The sequence below is a fragment of the Euleptes europaea genome, chromosome 9, assembly GCF_029931775.1.
Source record: "Euleptes europaea isolate rEulEur1 chromosome 9, rEulEur1.hap1, whole genome shotgun sequence".
Classification (NCBI taxonomy): Eukaryota; Metazoa; Chordata; class Lepidosauria; order Squamata; family Sphaerodactylidae; genus Euleptes; species Euleptes europaea.
In genome coordinates, this window is record NC_079320.1 from 45,897,767 (window position 1) to 45,914,032 (window position 16,266).

Genomic DNA, 16,266 nt, shown 5'->3' on the forward strand with positions numbered 1-16,266 from the left:
GGTGAAGTTGCAGGCATTTGCCCTTTAACATATTTGCCCCTTTATAGAGATGTAAAGGAGGGCCTGATATCAAATTACATGTTCTTGTAAAAGGATTTCACAAGTTGATCAGGGTAGCGTCAGTTCTTTTTCTTTTTTCCGAGAAATGATTTTAAGAATAGGATTAAATTTTACATGGGGATCCCATTTCACTTTTTAACATGAGTGTTGTGTTTCAGACCTTTCTTAAGTGCTAAAAAGCGTAGGAACAATACTGACATGTACCACCTGGGTCGGTATGCAAAACGGCTCTGGAAAGTACAGTGGATTTGGCCAGAGGAACCATTATTATTGATCTAAGAATTCTGTGTACAAAGATGACACGATTTAATAGTATCCCTCTGGGAACCGGTCTGACTTTCCTAATAATGGAACTAATGAAAATTGGATTATACTAGAGGTGGTTCCAGTTATAAATTGAGAGGAGGCTTTGTACAGTCATGTATTGAATTGAAGAGGGACTGAGGAAGAATCGGAAACTGCCACCTCCCCTTCTTTTCTTAACATTTGGAACCTGCTTTTTCTCTTGTACCTGGCTGAAGGACATCTGAAAACAAGAAGATTCGCTACTACATATACTCTTACAGGCTTTTGTACCAATAGTGGACTTTTATAACACACGCAAGCCCATTTGGGGATAGTAATCTTGTGTTATTTACTTGGCTATTTATAGCTATGAGGACAGATAAATAGTTGCACTGTCATTGGTCCTGTTTTTTATGTTATGTAGCTTGCATCATATTATATTTAGCACTTTGTGATATATTTTCGCTCCTGTGTTTGCTTCCTTACACACTATTTAATAGTGTGCAGAATTTTAACCAGGTGAATGTCAGAATTTTAGTAATATAGGATAAAACTGCATTGCACCCTGTTTATCTTCACAACAATCCAGAGAGCAAGGAAATGATTACTTCCATTTTATAGGTAAGAAAGTGTGATCAAGAGAAAGGTTCCAGCCCAGGGAATACCAAGCATGGACAAATGGGCAGTTCACCTGTTTATTTATTTATATAAAATAATTTCTACGCCACCTCTTCAGCGTCTTGCTCAAGGTGGCGTACAATAAAAAAGTGTAAAACCAAACAAGCCATTAAAAATCCAGCATGTTTCTGTGTCTGCATATAGCCTTTCTTGCCTAAGATGTAATCAGTGCTATAATAGGTAGTGATTGACTTTATGGGGATACAGTAGCTTGCTCCTCTTTCCCCAGCATCTCACGATGTTATCTGTGTTGGCAGAGTGCGAGCCATGCAGCAAAATTCCACACTCTCTGATTAAAGATAAAAGTAAACGTTCATTAGGGAACTTCATAATAGAGAGGAAAGCTTAGAGATAGAGATAGCCTCTCGCTACTTAACTGGCTAAGAGGAGAGGGAGAAGTGTTTTGGAGACGAAGGAGGAAATTGCCCCTGAGAATATCAGTATAAGGAGAGACAGGAGGTGACACGTAAAAAGGATGGAAAGGTCACTAACCTTACAGTCCTATCTACCTGACTACTTGCCTGCCCCCTGCAGGATCATCTCATTTCTTCCTGGTGCTAGACTTTGCCAATTCCAACAATTTGGTGGCATAGCTCATTGAGAGCTGGGGAAATCAAGTGATTAGAGTTTATGTTGAACTGGGTCTGGGGAAATCCAGCATCACATTCCCACTCAGCCATAAAGCTCATTGGGCGACCTTGAGCCAGTCAGTCAATCACTTCTTCTGTGTCTTAGCCTTAAAGGGTTGTTCTGAAGATAAAAGAGAGGAGGGGATAACCATGTACTGTGCCCCAAGCTACTTGGAGAAAGAGTGGGATGAAAATATGACACATAGAGAGATAAATCTCTTAGAGATTCTGGCTGCAATCCTAAGAGCATTTTCCTGGGAGTAAGCACCATTGATAACATGAGACTTATTTAGGACTTCTCTCAAAAGTCCCTTAATTAGTTACATGAAAAAGTGACCTTTTTACATGTCCTGAACAAAAAAATGTTTTCCCCCATATTTTGGGGGATCTGATAGCTTGTGGTGTTTTTCTTCTGATAAGACATTTTATTATATGAAAGAAAAGCATAACAAAATTCAGGATTGACAAAATGCACAAGACCTCCAGTTCTACTTTTATTTGTGAATAACATGAATAAGATTTTTAAACGGGTGTACATTTACAGACAATAAAAGAGCATCTATTGGAGCCAGACCTAAGTAGACACACGTGAAACTCCTGTGAATCCACACATGCATTAGTCATCAATCATCAACAGCAACATAATTATTCTTTTTTAAAAAAAAATTATACCCCGCTTTTCTCCCCAATGGAAACCCAGAACAGCTTACATTGTTCTCCCCTCCTCCATTTTATCATAACAACAATAACTCTGTGAGGTAAATTAGCCTGGGAGTGTGGGACTAGGATTAACAGGTCTCCCATGGCCACTGGTGGGGGATGGGGGGTAGCATTGCCAGATCCAAGTTGGGCACACCTGGAGATTTGGCGATGGAACCTGGGGAAGCCAGGGACCTTAGTGGGGCACAATGCCACAGTCCACCCCCCAAAGCATCCATTTTCTCCAGTGGGAACTGTAGTCTGGAGATGAGCTATAACTCCAGGGGATCTCCAGGTCCCACTTGGGAGACTGGCCCAGGGTCATCCAGCAAACTTCCGCAGGTCTCACCGGTCTGAATCCAACCGCTACACTATTCTGGTTCTTACATGATGTCTTACACGTGCAAAGCATACATTCCAAGTCAGATACATTGCCTTGCTCTTTTCTGATATATGCTCTGTTTGAAAAGAAAAATGGTAGGAGAACAAGGAAATTAGACCTATGGAACAAGCTAAGGAGGAAGGAGGAAGGGGGCTGAGACTTCCCTTGGGCAGAACGTGAAGGGAAGAAGAGCCTGCAAAGCAACATGGTTGATACAGAGAGAAGGAAGGCTAAAAGGAAAAGGGACTGTGAATGAAAGGGAGGTCGGCTTTGTCCGGCGCTTCTTTCCCAGGCAAGTCCTTCCTGCTCGCCATCGTTCCTGCAACCCAACGGAGACCCGGCCCCAGGCTCCTTCTGCTGCACGCGTTCACTCCAATAAACAGCCACTGTTTCACGCTTAATTGGGAATGAAACTAATGAGATCTTTATGGCCCTTGGCTGCATTTTCCCACGTACTTAACACGCTAGACGCCACTCCATCCCCAAGAGCCTTTCTTCGGTTGGCCCAGGAGGTTTTGGATGCATTTAACCCCTTTGTGGCAAAGCAAGGCATTTATCCAAACGATTTCCTACTGTGGGCAAAAAATGCGGATTCTTTTATTGGAGAACGCTTTCCACTAGGGGGTGGCTTTTCAAGCATAATTTCCTGTGTACCAGAGTAAAGTATCATGCCTAATAAAGAGCTTTCTCTGAAATAACAGCCCTCATTAACAATTAAGTTTGTAGTTAAGAAGATACCAGGCAGGTTATATTTATAACTTGTGGCCTTCATGAAATGTATCCATGTTAACTTGGCTTGTGATAGGAGATGATACTATAATTTATGGACAGTACCTTGCAATAGTAATTAGAATTTTATTCTTTTCTAGAATTCCCCCCTCCCCCAGGGAAGTGTTGGTTCATGGTGGACTGAACTAACTTGGTGAAAGGAGCATCCTCATGTAGCCAACCTGGAAAGATGAGCTATTTTCATCTTCCAAAGGCTCACCTTCACAGTTCTGTTCTTTTAAACAAGTGTGTTATAGATTGAAAAACATGTGGCCTCTTGGAGCCTTTTCAAAAGTGACATGAAGTGTGCATATATGGTACAAATTTACTTGTTGGGTGGGGGGAAGCCTCACTGAACTTACTGGGACTTACAAAGAAACAGAGTGTGTAGGTGGCCCTGATGTGATGGTCCACTGAATAATTCGCAAAACAATAATTGAATAAAACCTTTATTAGGATGAACTGGAAAACCCTCAAAAGAGTGAGAAAACAGCTGAGTCCCCACAACTTTTTATCAGGCTTGATGTTCGGTTAAAAAAAACAAAAAACCCCAAAGACAAATTTGGGAGGGCAGAGAGACAGAAACATTGATTTGGAGCATCTTCAGAATTGGGATCTCTCTATAATACCTGGAAACATTTTTTCTCTCCCCCCTTTTAGTTGATAAACAGCTTGATGAAGCATTCTAGAGTGCCTGAAAGCTTATTCACAGATTTTATTAGGACCAACCAAAATATCACAGAACAAATACATCACTGAACGCACACATACCGGATCAGACTCCAAGATGAGTTTGGACACTTCTTTGGGAATAAGCCCAAAACCGGAGACAGACTGAGGCAACGGGCGGGAGCCGCCGGGACATGCGCAGTGGGGAAGGGAGCCGAGCCAAGCCTCCCCTGCCTCGCGACAGCCTCCCGGCCCCGCCCGATTGGTCGGGGGCAATCGGCTCCCTAGCCCAGTCAGGTGAGCCCCCGTGAAAGGGGGGAGGGGGCGATACCAGGAGAGCAAAGCAACTCTGCCGCTCTCCGCCCCCGCCCCGGACACCAAAGCTGGCTCCAGGTAAGTCTGGAACCTTTGCTTCAGGTAGCTGGCTCAAGGTCGACTCAGCCTTCCATCCTTCCGAGGTCGGTAAAATGAGTACCCAGCTTGCTGGGGGTAAAGTGTAGATGACTGGGGAAGGCAATGGCAAACCACTCCATAAACATAGTCTGCCTAGTAAACATCGGGATGTGATGTCACCCCATGGGTCAGTAATGATGGGAAATTTGAAAAATCTAAATTTACCTTTAAACATATACTAATGCTAATCACTCCCACACAATCACACTCAATATCAGGTTTTATTTTTATTTTTTTGGTGGGGTGGATGCTGCTTCTATTTGGTTCCAGCCTGGTAGTGGGAAATGAGGAGACTTGTGTTAGCCATACTGGCTATAGTCGCCTACCGTACCTGTTTTCACATTTCACACATTTATCTATGTTGTAGAGAGCTGACCTTGTTTCACTAGCTGCTGTGCCACACAGATAGCATAAGTTCTCTAGGGTGTTAAAAAAGAAGGGGAAGCATTATTCTTCTGTATATAAACAGCCCTGACTGTCCTTGGGCATATTCCTTTATGGATGATGTACAGATGATGTATGAACCAGGTGGTCATAGATATAGCTGGTGTAATTTATGTTTAATTTGACCATATTTTCTATACTGCAATAAAATCTTATTCTACTTATGGTCAACAAAAGCATGAAAGGTTCAGCTGTAACATTCACAGTAAGATCTACCATGCAATTCTGAAGGAGCAGAGCTTCTCAGGAGCTGGCGTGACCTCTACACGGGAGTAAGTGCCACTTGTGCTGACTAAGTGGGCACAGATGCCAGCACGGGGCACTTACGCCAGATCCAGGGAGCCACACAACAGTGCAAACCTCGGGCACCGGCGCAGCCTCCCCAGCAGCGTTTTTCTGGCGCAAGGCCTTGTGCCGGCGTTCCTGGGGCGTTCCTTTTGAGCTGGGAGCACCGCTTTTTGCAGGCAGCTGGTTGATGTGGAGTACAAAGATAAAGGCATTTGTACAATAAGGATGGGTTTGCCTACATTCATCCCATGAGAGTTTCCCCCCGCAAAACATATGTGGTGAGGATCTGTGCGTGCTCTAAACTCACATGGAATAAATTGTTGCTTACCACTGTTTGGAGTTTTTTTTTTTTTAAAATAGTATTTTCTCAGTTTAATTTTTTTAAATGATGGCAAATGGCAAGCCTTTCACTGTTCACTTTTAAAATTTAAGTAAACCTATTTTGTAATTCAGGCTACAGCCATCGGTGCCCAAAGGGCAGGGATAGTAGTTTGTTCACCCAGGAGTCAGATTCCGATATTCAGTTCAGTTGCATTTACCCTTTCACCTCGCCCCTCCCCCTCCCATAACTTCCACGTTCTCTCTGCTTCTGAAGAACCAGTAATTTATTGCTCCAGTGATCTGTTGCGACCCCATGAGGTCCCTTTAAACAGAGACTCTCTCTAATTGCACGCAGTCCAAACTGATGAATGAAAATGTGCACAAATGAGGCTTAGAAATTGCTGGAGTGTCTGCAAGGACCCCTCTCCATTGTCTGGCAGACTTAGGCAGTAGGGGTCACTGGCTTAGTTGGTGCTCCACTCTAGTGAATTATGGCCATCAGATAAGAGTGTAAAGTCAATACAAAAGGCCAGTGGTAGTAGAACTCATGGAATTTGAATTTTCCAAGGGAAAACCTTGGAATGTGCTGCGCAAATACATACATACATACCAAAAAAAAAAAGAACACAAGTTTTCTGTTTTGACTTCTTGAATAAAATGAGAAATCACAGAAGAGTTCTTTCTTTCATTAGAGTCAGATAATGCTTACCAATTACATATAATTCTTAAATATTTTTGAACATAAACAGTGTTTAAATGAGAGGGCGGGATTTTAATGTTCATATATTAACCCACCCTGGAGAAACTTCAACTTTTGCCCTTTATGACATCCAGTTGGTTTTGAATTGAATTTACTACATGAATTTTAAAATAGGCAAAGAATAGAAGAAATTCTTACAACATAATAGCTTTTAAAGCTACCCTATTATTAGTTTATGGGGCCATAATCTCTTAAACTGCTGTAAATTCAGAAAGGTGACATATGCAGTTAAGCTACTTTAAACCCTTAAACAACCATAAGTATTAATTCAATTTTAGATCCTTACGGCAGCATAGGATGGTAAGATACCTTAATTCTTAAGATAGTATAGTTTTAGAATCTTTTAAACTATTGGGAGTGGAAAGAAAGAGGAGAACCTGTATTCACATATACTGAAAAGATGTGTTTCATTAGCAACATAAGGTAGTAATGGCAGCTAGTGTCATGCAGCTGAACATATTTGTTATTCAGTTCTTCCTATGTATAATCAGTAATGACTGCATTAACAACAACTTTAGGTACAAATGGATTCCATGATGCTCTTGGAGATTTTGAGAATATAAACTGCAGCTCTGTTGAGGTCCTAGTGTCTGTTGGGAATGAGGGTTCATGTGGATTATTAGTGTCCTCATTCCCAATTGTCCTTTCCCACTCTCAGACAGGTTCTCAGTTCCTGGTTTAATAGGAATTTGGGGAAACGAAGAGGTCTGAGAAATGTCTTGAATGATATTGGTGGAAGACCCGGTTTAGTCAGACAGAGTATACCATAGAGCCCATTTTCAGTTGTATGAATAGCCAGTGACGGTGGCAAAGAAGACTTTTGCTCTCCAAAAGGGGTCGCCATAAGTCGGCTGCGACTTGATGGCACTTTACACACACACACACACACACACACACACACACACACACACACACAGTGTTGTATCAGCTGAATCTCAGCCAGATCAATTGTTTATGGTGATTCATGACAAGATAAAACGTCGGTCTGACCTCATTACTCATGATAATTCAACCCTTAGCAATTATGTTTTTGTAAGCTTGTTTGCTGATAAAATCTGTCTCATGTACTCCAACCTGGATGCCAGAGTGAGGGCGGATTTGTTATCTGAGGTGTCAGTTTTATAAGGATGGATTCAAATTGATTTCATCAAAGGATGCTACAGGATTTGTACCGTTATCAGGGCCACCACTTGTCCATTAGATCCTTGCCCTTCCTGGCTTGTAAAATTGTGTTGGGAAAATGTGGTTGGACCCCTTAGGAGAATTGTTATTACTGAAAGACAGGATCTTTTTGAAGACTTTGAAGAAAACAGATCTGTGCTTTAAAAACCTTCATCAGCTTTTTCAATCTCCCCCCTTTTAGGGAAAGTAATAGAGCGTGCAGTGAGGGAGCAACTGCAAGAATTCCTGGGAGACTCATATGTCCATGACCCATGAAAAGAAAGCACAGCTGGGCAATGGCTTTTCTTCACTTCCAGGGGAAAACCCAGAAGTGACATCACATTGTTCTAGAAATCACTGTAATTTCTGGCAATTCTAGGAAGTAATGCCCAACAGTGCCTTCCATGTTGCTGCCCCCAGACTCCTGTTGGTTGCCAGCTGCTGGCTGGTAGCCTGATTCTGAACTGATGTCTTGAAGCTGTGGCCATGTGGCTAAGGCAGAACAAAGTGAAACTGAATCTAGATGGAGAAGCTAATCTTCTTGTGGGAAAAGATCTGCTTATCCTGGAAGGGGTTAAATTAGAAATATTGAAACATAGAGATGGAAGGGACCCCAAGGGTCATCATCCTTCCCCCCAAATCCCTCCTATTCTATGCCCAGAGGAAGGGGGGAAAAAACCAGGATCCCTGGGCCAATCTGGTATGGGGGAAAAATTCCTTCCTGACCCCAAAGGGGCAATCTGCATTACCCTGGGCATGCAAGAAAGGGCCACAAGATCTGAGCACTGGTTTATCCCTACCTGCCCTCCCTCTCACAATCTGCCTAAATTCATAATGAGTCATAGAATCAGCAGATGACCATCTAGCCTCTGCTGAAAAACCTCCAAAAGAGAGCCCGCCACCTCCCAAGGAAGCCTGTTCCACTGAAAAACTGCTATGTAAGGAAGTTTTTCCTAATGCTTAACCAAAAACTCTTTCATTTAATTTCAACCCACTGGTTCTGGTCCAACCTTCTGAGGCAACAGAAACCTACTCCACTCCATTCTATATATGATAGCCCTTCAAATACTTGAAGATGGCTATCATATCACCTCTCAATTGTTTCCTCTCCAGGCTAAACATACCCAGCTCCTTCAAACTTTCCTCATAGGACCTGGTCTCCAGATGCCTCACCATCTTTGTTGCCTACCTCTGAACATGTTCAGACACATTATCTTTTGCAGTTCTGGTGAAGAGTTTAGGAGTCTTTCTAGATTTGTGTCTGTTATTGGTGTTGTGGCCACAAATGTATTCTACCAATTACATCTGGTCCATCAACTCTTCTTCTGTTAGACGCAACCAATCTGGTCGTGGTGACTGATGCTTCTGCAACCTCATGGTTGAGCTAATGTAACATGTTTTATGTGGGGCTTTCCTTGAAGATGAAAACCTCATTTGGTATCAGGCACACAAGCCATCTGTTACTGGACTCTTGCCAGTAGGTACAACTGTTACCAGTTCTAAAATAGTTATTTTGCCCATTTAACTGTTTCTGAAATCAATTTAAGAAGGTGGTTCTTCAGAAGAGTTTCAGTCCAAGCTCTGCTCACAACCTGAGTTTGATCCTGGCGGAAGTTGGTTTCAGGTAGCCGGCTCAAGGTTGACTCAGCTTTCCATCCTTCTGAGGTCGGTAAAATGAGTACCCAGCTTGCTGAGGGTAAAGGGAAGATGACTGGGGAAGGCACTGGCAAACCACCCCGTAAACAAAGTCTGCCTAGAAAACATCGGGATGTGACAACACCCCATGGGTCAGGAATGACCTGGTGCTTGCACAGGGGACCTTTACCTTTATGTGCTAGTTTGCTCCTCAGGTCAGCTTCTCTTCATCAGCCCTCACCCAAGGCTGTGTGATTGTCCTGCACCACAGTCTGCACCTTTTGGGTTATTGCACCTACCCTCTGGAATAGTATTCATATATAGCTCATATATAGGAAAACATGGATATAATGTTTTAAGTAAACCAAGAGCCAGCATGGTGTAACAGTTAAGAGTGGCAGACTCTAATCCGGAAAACCAGGTTTGATTCCCCACTCTTCCACATGAAGCATGCTAAGTGACGTTGGGCGAGTCACAGTTCTCTCAGAACTCTCTCAGCCCCACCTACCTCACAAGGTGCGTGTTGTGGGTAGAGGAAGGGATTGTGATTGTAAACTGCTTTGAGACTCCTTAAGGTAGAGAAAAGCAGGGTACAAAAGCCAACTCCTTAAATTTTTTAATTTTAACTTATATAGCTCCGCCCTTACTAAAGATCCATTGCCCCTTTTATTACTCAGATGTTGTTTTTCCATACCTCATCATCTCCCACTTTTCTGTGAGTTCCCAACTTCTTTTCTGCTCAGATTTGTCAAAAAGTGCTCACAAAACCCCAATACTGCAACACTTCCGAAAGCTGTACAGCAAAGTAAAGCATTCAAATTAAGTATACCTATGTAGTATGTATCCAGTTTATATATTACTATTTCAGAATGGTGATTTCTGTTAAATCCATAATTCTTTATCCTAGGTCTTTACTTTACATTGCTCCCTCCCCCTTCCTTCCCTCTCCAATCAGCTCAGGCAAGTAATTGGCCACTCTTTACATATGGGAAAGCTAGCTGAGGTTATTTTATTACTTTAATCAAATTAAAGGTATTGCACATGAATAACATGAAAGGCATTTCCTGAAGGTTTTACAGTTTCCTAAAACTAGCCATAAGCTTTAGCTAGTGCTAATGCTATAGAAACTCATATGGTGAGCATCAGTTTAGAATGAACATACACACCGATTACTGCTCAAACGATTGTGGTATAGTTCTACACTTTTTAAGTTGTTATTTTGTGACAGGGCCCTTAGTGTAATGAGCGGCGGGTTTGAGACTCAATAGGTCTTACAGACATTTGGGAGAAGGAGCGAACCTTCATTTAAATATCACCACTAACTTTAATATCAAAGGCTTTGGGCTGAAATAATTAAGATGAAAGAAAATCAAATCTGTTAGTTTAAATTTTCTGTGGGAAAGATTAAATAGGTTTCTGGATATAAAGAAACATAAGCCTTCATTGTTTGAAACAGGAAAGGTTTGATTGCAGCCAATCATTCATTCACTGTGTAAAGTAGGCAGCAAATCATACATATGCAAAATCCCCGTTCATTAAACTTTGTGGGTCTTAATCTGTGGAATGCCTGCTTTATTGTTCTTTTAAAATATATAAGTATATGAAACCAATTAAAACTGTATGGCTTGCATATAAAGGCTATTAAACCAATTTGTAAAATACTATTTTTTCATTCACAACCTGTAGACGAGCTGAAATGTCTACCTTTTGCTTTACATTTTGGTGTAGTATTTCGTATGCTCGGCATGTTAAATACAGTTCTTAACTCACAAAAGAGCTCCAGTCACAGAGAAACAATAGTCCACTTTCAAAAATGTGGGAGACATCAAAGTTTCGTTGAAAAGCTGCCATAATAAAAAAAAAACCAAAAATTGGGTTAAATAATCAATTTAAGCAGTTTGCTAAACTGAACTAACAAAAGGAAGGCACCATTGATAACCCAATTGATTGTACATGCATGCACACACACACAAAGTGAATTTGTACATGAGGTTTTGGTTGCCTCCCATTTCTCATTGCAGCCACTCGCGTGGGTCAGGGGGACCCTTTGGAACACTGTGTGGTGAGGCAAGGGGGGGGCTGCAGCCTGAAAAAGAAATCAGCAGAAATCACCACCCCTGCCCTTCTTCCTCTTCTGGCTGCAGCTCCCTACACGGCATCCCATACTGTTCTTGAGAGTCCTCCAATGCAGCTTTTCGGGGAGTTGCCTCAAGGAAAATGAGATGTCCAAAACCCCTCCCACAAATGTGTGCCTTTTCGACATTTCTACAGCGTTCAACCTTTGTTGTCTTATTGTAAGAACTGTGGTCAGCCTTGAGACTACTTGTTAGCCTTGAAGAGGCAGTCAGCGCAAGACCGTATAATGAATTAGATAGTAAAACTAATCAAAGCTTCATTGTGTGTGTGTGCTGTAGATTCCAAAAGCAGCTTTAATGTATGGTCCTGATAATACTTTAGGAATTGCAGACATGGAGATATATATAGAATTCACACAGATGCAAAAGCCTTGGAGAAATCAGTGTAAACCACAGCCAAGGGCAAATGCTTGTCCTGTACTCCTTCAAATAATTGTATTACTCAATGGATGTATTCCAGCATGCTGCTTTTATTCAGAGACCCCACATGATGCCTTTCTCAGAAGTAAAGCAATAAAACCTAAGAACTGAATTCTGTACATTTATGCTAAAGATAAATATGTTCATATTAAACCTTACAAACTTTAAGAGACTGCAAGTAAACGAATTGTTCATATTTGTTTGGCTTTGTTGTACTCTTCCTTAAAGATATCCAGCATGCCTCTTTTCACAGATGTGTCCAAAAAGAAGCATTTTGTTGTTGTACTAGTGCAGGAAAAAGGACAGATACATGTATGACAATTAAAATAAGACCAGGTCTTTATGTTATAGCGTTGCTAGTATGGCAGGAAAGAAATCAAAATAAAATAAATATTCTATCAGAGGTTTAATAGTCATTTGTGGATTAAATATTATGCTAGGTAAGCTACAGACTATGTTTAGAGCTGTAGCCAGGGTGGGGCTCATGGTTACAATCTCCTACTTTGACACTGGTTCACTGTACCTAAGATTGGCAGCGTGAGGTGAAAAAGAACTTTTACTTTGAGAGATGACAGATTCCTTTTAAATGATATAACCTTTATTTTTAAGAATACAATTTTTCTGATTTTAAAAAAGAATGCATCATACCTGGTTCCCAAAAGTTGCAGAGGTCCAAACTCCACCAATCTGACCTCCTTGTCTTTATTACCCTGGTGAGCTGTGGCTAGGGTGGATTTTTAAAAATAATCACAACAAAAGATTATTTTTAAAAATCCACCCTAGCCACAGCTCACCAAGGGTGATAAGGGGAGAAGGTCTACCTGGAAGTAATTCCAATTTTATTGAGGCTTACTCCCAGGAAAATATTTGTAGGATTGAAATCTCCTGGTAGCAAGCCCCATCAAATAGATGGGAGTAGGGCTGCTCTCTTGGTCACGTCATGAGACGACAAGAGTCACTGGAAAAGATAGTCATGCTAGGAAAAGTTGAGGGCAGCAGGAAAAGAGGAAGACCCAACGAGAGATGGATTGACTCAATAAAGGAAGCCACAGCCTTCAATTTGCAAGATCTGAGCAAGGCTGTCAAAGATAGGACATTGTGGAGTACATTGATTCATAGGGTCGCCATGAGTCGGAAGCGACTTGACGGCACTTAACACACACACACAGGGCTGCTCTCTAAAAAACTATTATGAACGCAAGCACAACAGGATGCTTATGAGGAGAGGGATAAAGGGGTAACTTTGTAAAATTGTTTATTTAAGGACGTTTCTGAATTTTAAAATAATTTTCAAATCAAATCTGCATGTTTATGATGCTAATAATTCATGGACATTAAGGGCTAACTAACAATACTTTTTTTTTACGAGTCAGGTCTGGGACTCCTAAGTCCGAGTTGCTTTCCCCACAGCCACACAGCAGTTTCGAGGAATATCACTTTTAAAGTCTCTAGGGGTCTGACTCACCTTAAGACTGCAGCATAAGGGGAAGGGGCTCCTCTCTCCCCCCATGATGTTTTCCCGAGCTGGAGAAGAGTTATTTGCCCCATTTGGGAGCTGTATGGGAATGGAATGTGGTGTGTGCGGCTCTGAAAAAGGTAAATATTCCTCCTGAGGCTGTTTGGGCTCAGGAAAACGGCACCTGGGGTGGGGGTTGTAGTCCCTCCTCTCGCTGCATCATGGTCCCAAGCCAAAGTCCAGCAGACTTTTAAAATGGTGTTGCCTGCAGGTGCTGTGTAGCAGTGGGGAAAGCTAGTCCAGTCAACAGAAGCTGAACCGGACTAATTGAAGATCATTTTATATTGTCTGGTGCTAAAAGACACAAAGGCACAGCTGGGTTTAGGAAGAGGTTTGTATTGGTTGCAATGGAATAACTGATTTCTTTGAATCTGTACCTGAGAACTGCCAAGGAAGGCTGCCTATGACTTGAAGAACATTATAGTCAGATTAGTGGTTCTCTTGTAGTGTAATTATGTCAGAGTGTCTGTGGGCAGAATGTATCTTGTCTTGTTCTTGGGCTATTTAAAACCTCATATTGCAGTGGCAATAATCACAAGATGCTGTGGCCCTCTATAGCTCAATGTGTTATCCAGTTTTGAAGTGCTAAACTCTTCTTACTAAGTTTGTATTCAATTGCTTAAAAGTATTTGCACTTGCAACCATCATTATATGCTATGATGCTACCGATTGTCTTATGTTTTCATTCTGGCGATGAATTCTGCAGTACTTGATCATTGCACACATATTGGTTGTTCTCCCAATGGTTCTAAAATATAAGTCCTTGAAGCTACCTTAAATCTCATCAGACCATTGATCCATCTAGCTCACTAGTCTATATTGACAGTTGTTCTGCAGGGTCCAGGCAGAAAAAGGCTTTCCCAACCCTTGCTTATTTGATTCTTTATCTGGAAAAGGCAGGGATTGAACAAGGGAAGGACTTTTGCATGCAAAATGTATGCTCTACCACTGAGCTGTGGTCTTTCCCCTTTTATGCTGTATTTCTGCCTGGAACAAACATGGTGACAATTGATACTGCTAAGGAAAATATTTATTCAGATATGCACTTAAAGCAAACTGAATTCATTAACTTTCCTGTCGCCGTGTTCTTTATTGACAGAGAAGATTCTTACCCTGAGAAGATTCCTTTCTTAAACAGAGGGGCTTTACTGTAAGTTGATACTTTGTGCATATTCTTCCTTTGGTGCTGTGTATCATTGGGCAGCCCATTCCTGAAGGGGGGGCAGTTAAGCAGCGGCCGGGAGCAGCGCAGCCACCCCGCCTCCACAGAGGCTTCCGGGCCGTCACAAAGAAAATAAAAGGCTGTTACAAAATAAAATAGGGGTAATATCCCCAGTGAGTACTTGCACCACTGGAACACTGCCAGGAGCCAGATGCACCCAAGCCCACGCTGTGGCATCCCAGGGCCAGTGTAGATGCCACCCATGACGGCGTAAGTGCCCCTTAACCTGAGTTAAATGGGCACTTGAGCCAGTGTAGGGTCACATTAGGGGTTACCGCACTTTGTATTCCCAGCGATGTATTAAGAGTTTGAAAATGTTATAAAAAGCATCGCTTTAAAAGGGTTTTTGGATACCACGGCTTATAAATGGTTGGAAGACGTCTTCACAGCTAAAGGGGCCAAACAAAGTGCGAACAGTATTTTTTAAAACGTTTTCAAACTCTTAATACATCGGTGGGAATACAAGTGCGGTAACCCCATTGACTTGTAAGGAGCTTCCCCTCCTTTCAGAATTGCACGCTTAGACTTCCCATTATGCTATCAATTTCATTTAGTTTTGCTTGAGCATCTCCAGCTAATCAGATTCTGTTTCCCTCTGGGTGTCTCATGGTATATCATGAGGCACAAGACTCCTAAGAAACTACATCAGGAACAAGCTGTTCTGTAACATATACTGACATTTATTTATTTAGATATTTATATCCTGCATTTCCCCCCAATTTGCAGTTTCTTCACTTTATCCTAGCAACAACCCTGTGAGGTAGGCAGGCTGAGAGAATGTGACTAGCCCAGGGTCACCCAGCATGTGTCCATGGCAGAGTGGGGAATTTGAATTTGTGCCAGATCCTATTCCAGTACTCAAACCACTACACCACATTGGCTGTCTCATGTATGAGCTAACATGCCATTACAAATTGCCTACATGTACTCTTCATGTGTTTTTCACGTGTGCTTGTCACCAGCTGAGAAAACCCTGAGAGCATAAATCTCAGTAAATGTTGTGGAACACCACTCGAGAAAATAATAGTTGTCAGCATGATTAGAAAATAGACAAATTCACCCAAAGATTTGCTTAATGCGAAATCTGTGACTAATGCAATGATCTACTGCAGATAAATAATGACGCAATGGGATTCTCCAGTGTGTTATGATGGGGATGATAAATTGATGTTAATTCATCTGGGATACCCATTATAACAGTTTATTAAATCCCAACTTTATTTTAAAAGATGGATCAGAGAGATATGAACAATAAAGGAATGACCTCTTGGTGGCGCTTGTGCACAAATATAATTTCAGGTATATTCAGTAAGCCCCATGGTATTGATTTTCATTGTAGGTTGCTGCTGTCCAGATTACCTCAAGAGTATTTTTGAGAATTGTATTTTTATACCTAATCTGATCACTTTTCAGTGTAACAGAGGCATTTAGGTGTCTAGGTTATTCACATGTCAACAACCATGACAGAAATGATAGAATATTGGAAGAAAAAAACTTTGCTAAACAAGATGGAACACGGTTATTATTTTTTCCTGCCTAAGAGCAGGATAGGAGTTTTGAGAAGAAAAGATTAGATTTAAGATCTTTTTCTCATCCAGACATAAGTAGGCTTCCTTTCACTTCATTGATCAGGGCCTTCAGAGAGCTAGCACTGTGTAGTGATCAGAGGCCAGATTCTTAGGATCTGGAAGACCCGGGTTTGAATTCCCACTCTGACATGCAAGCTCAATGAGTGACTTCA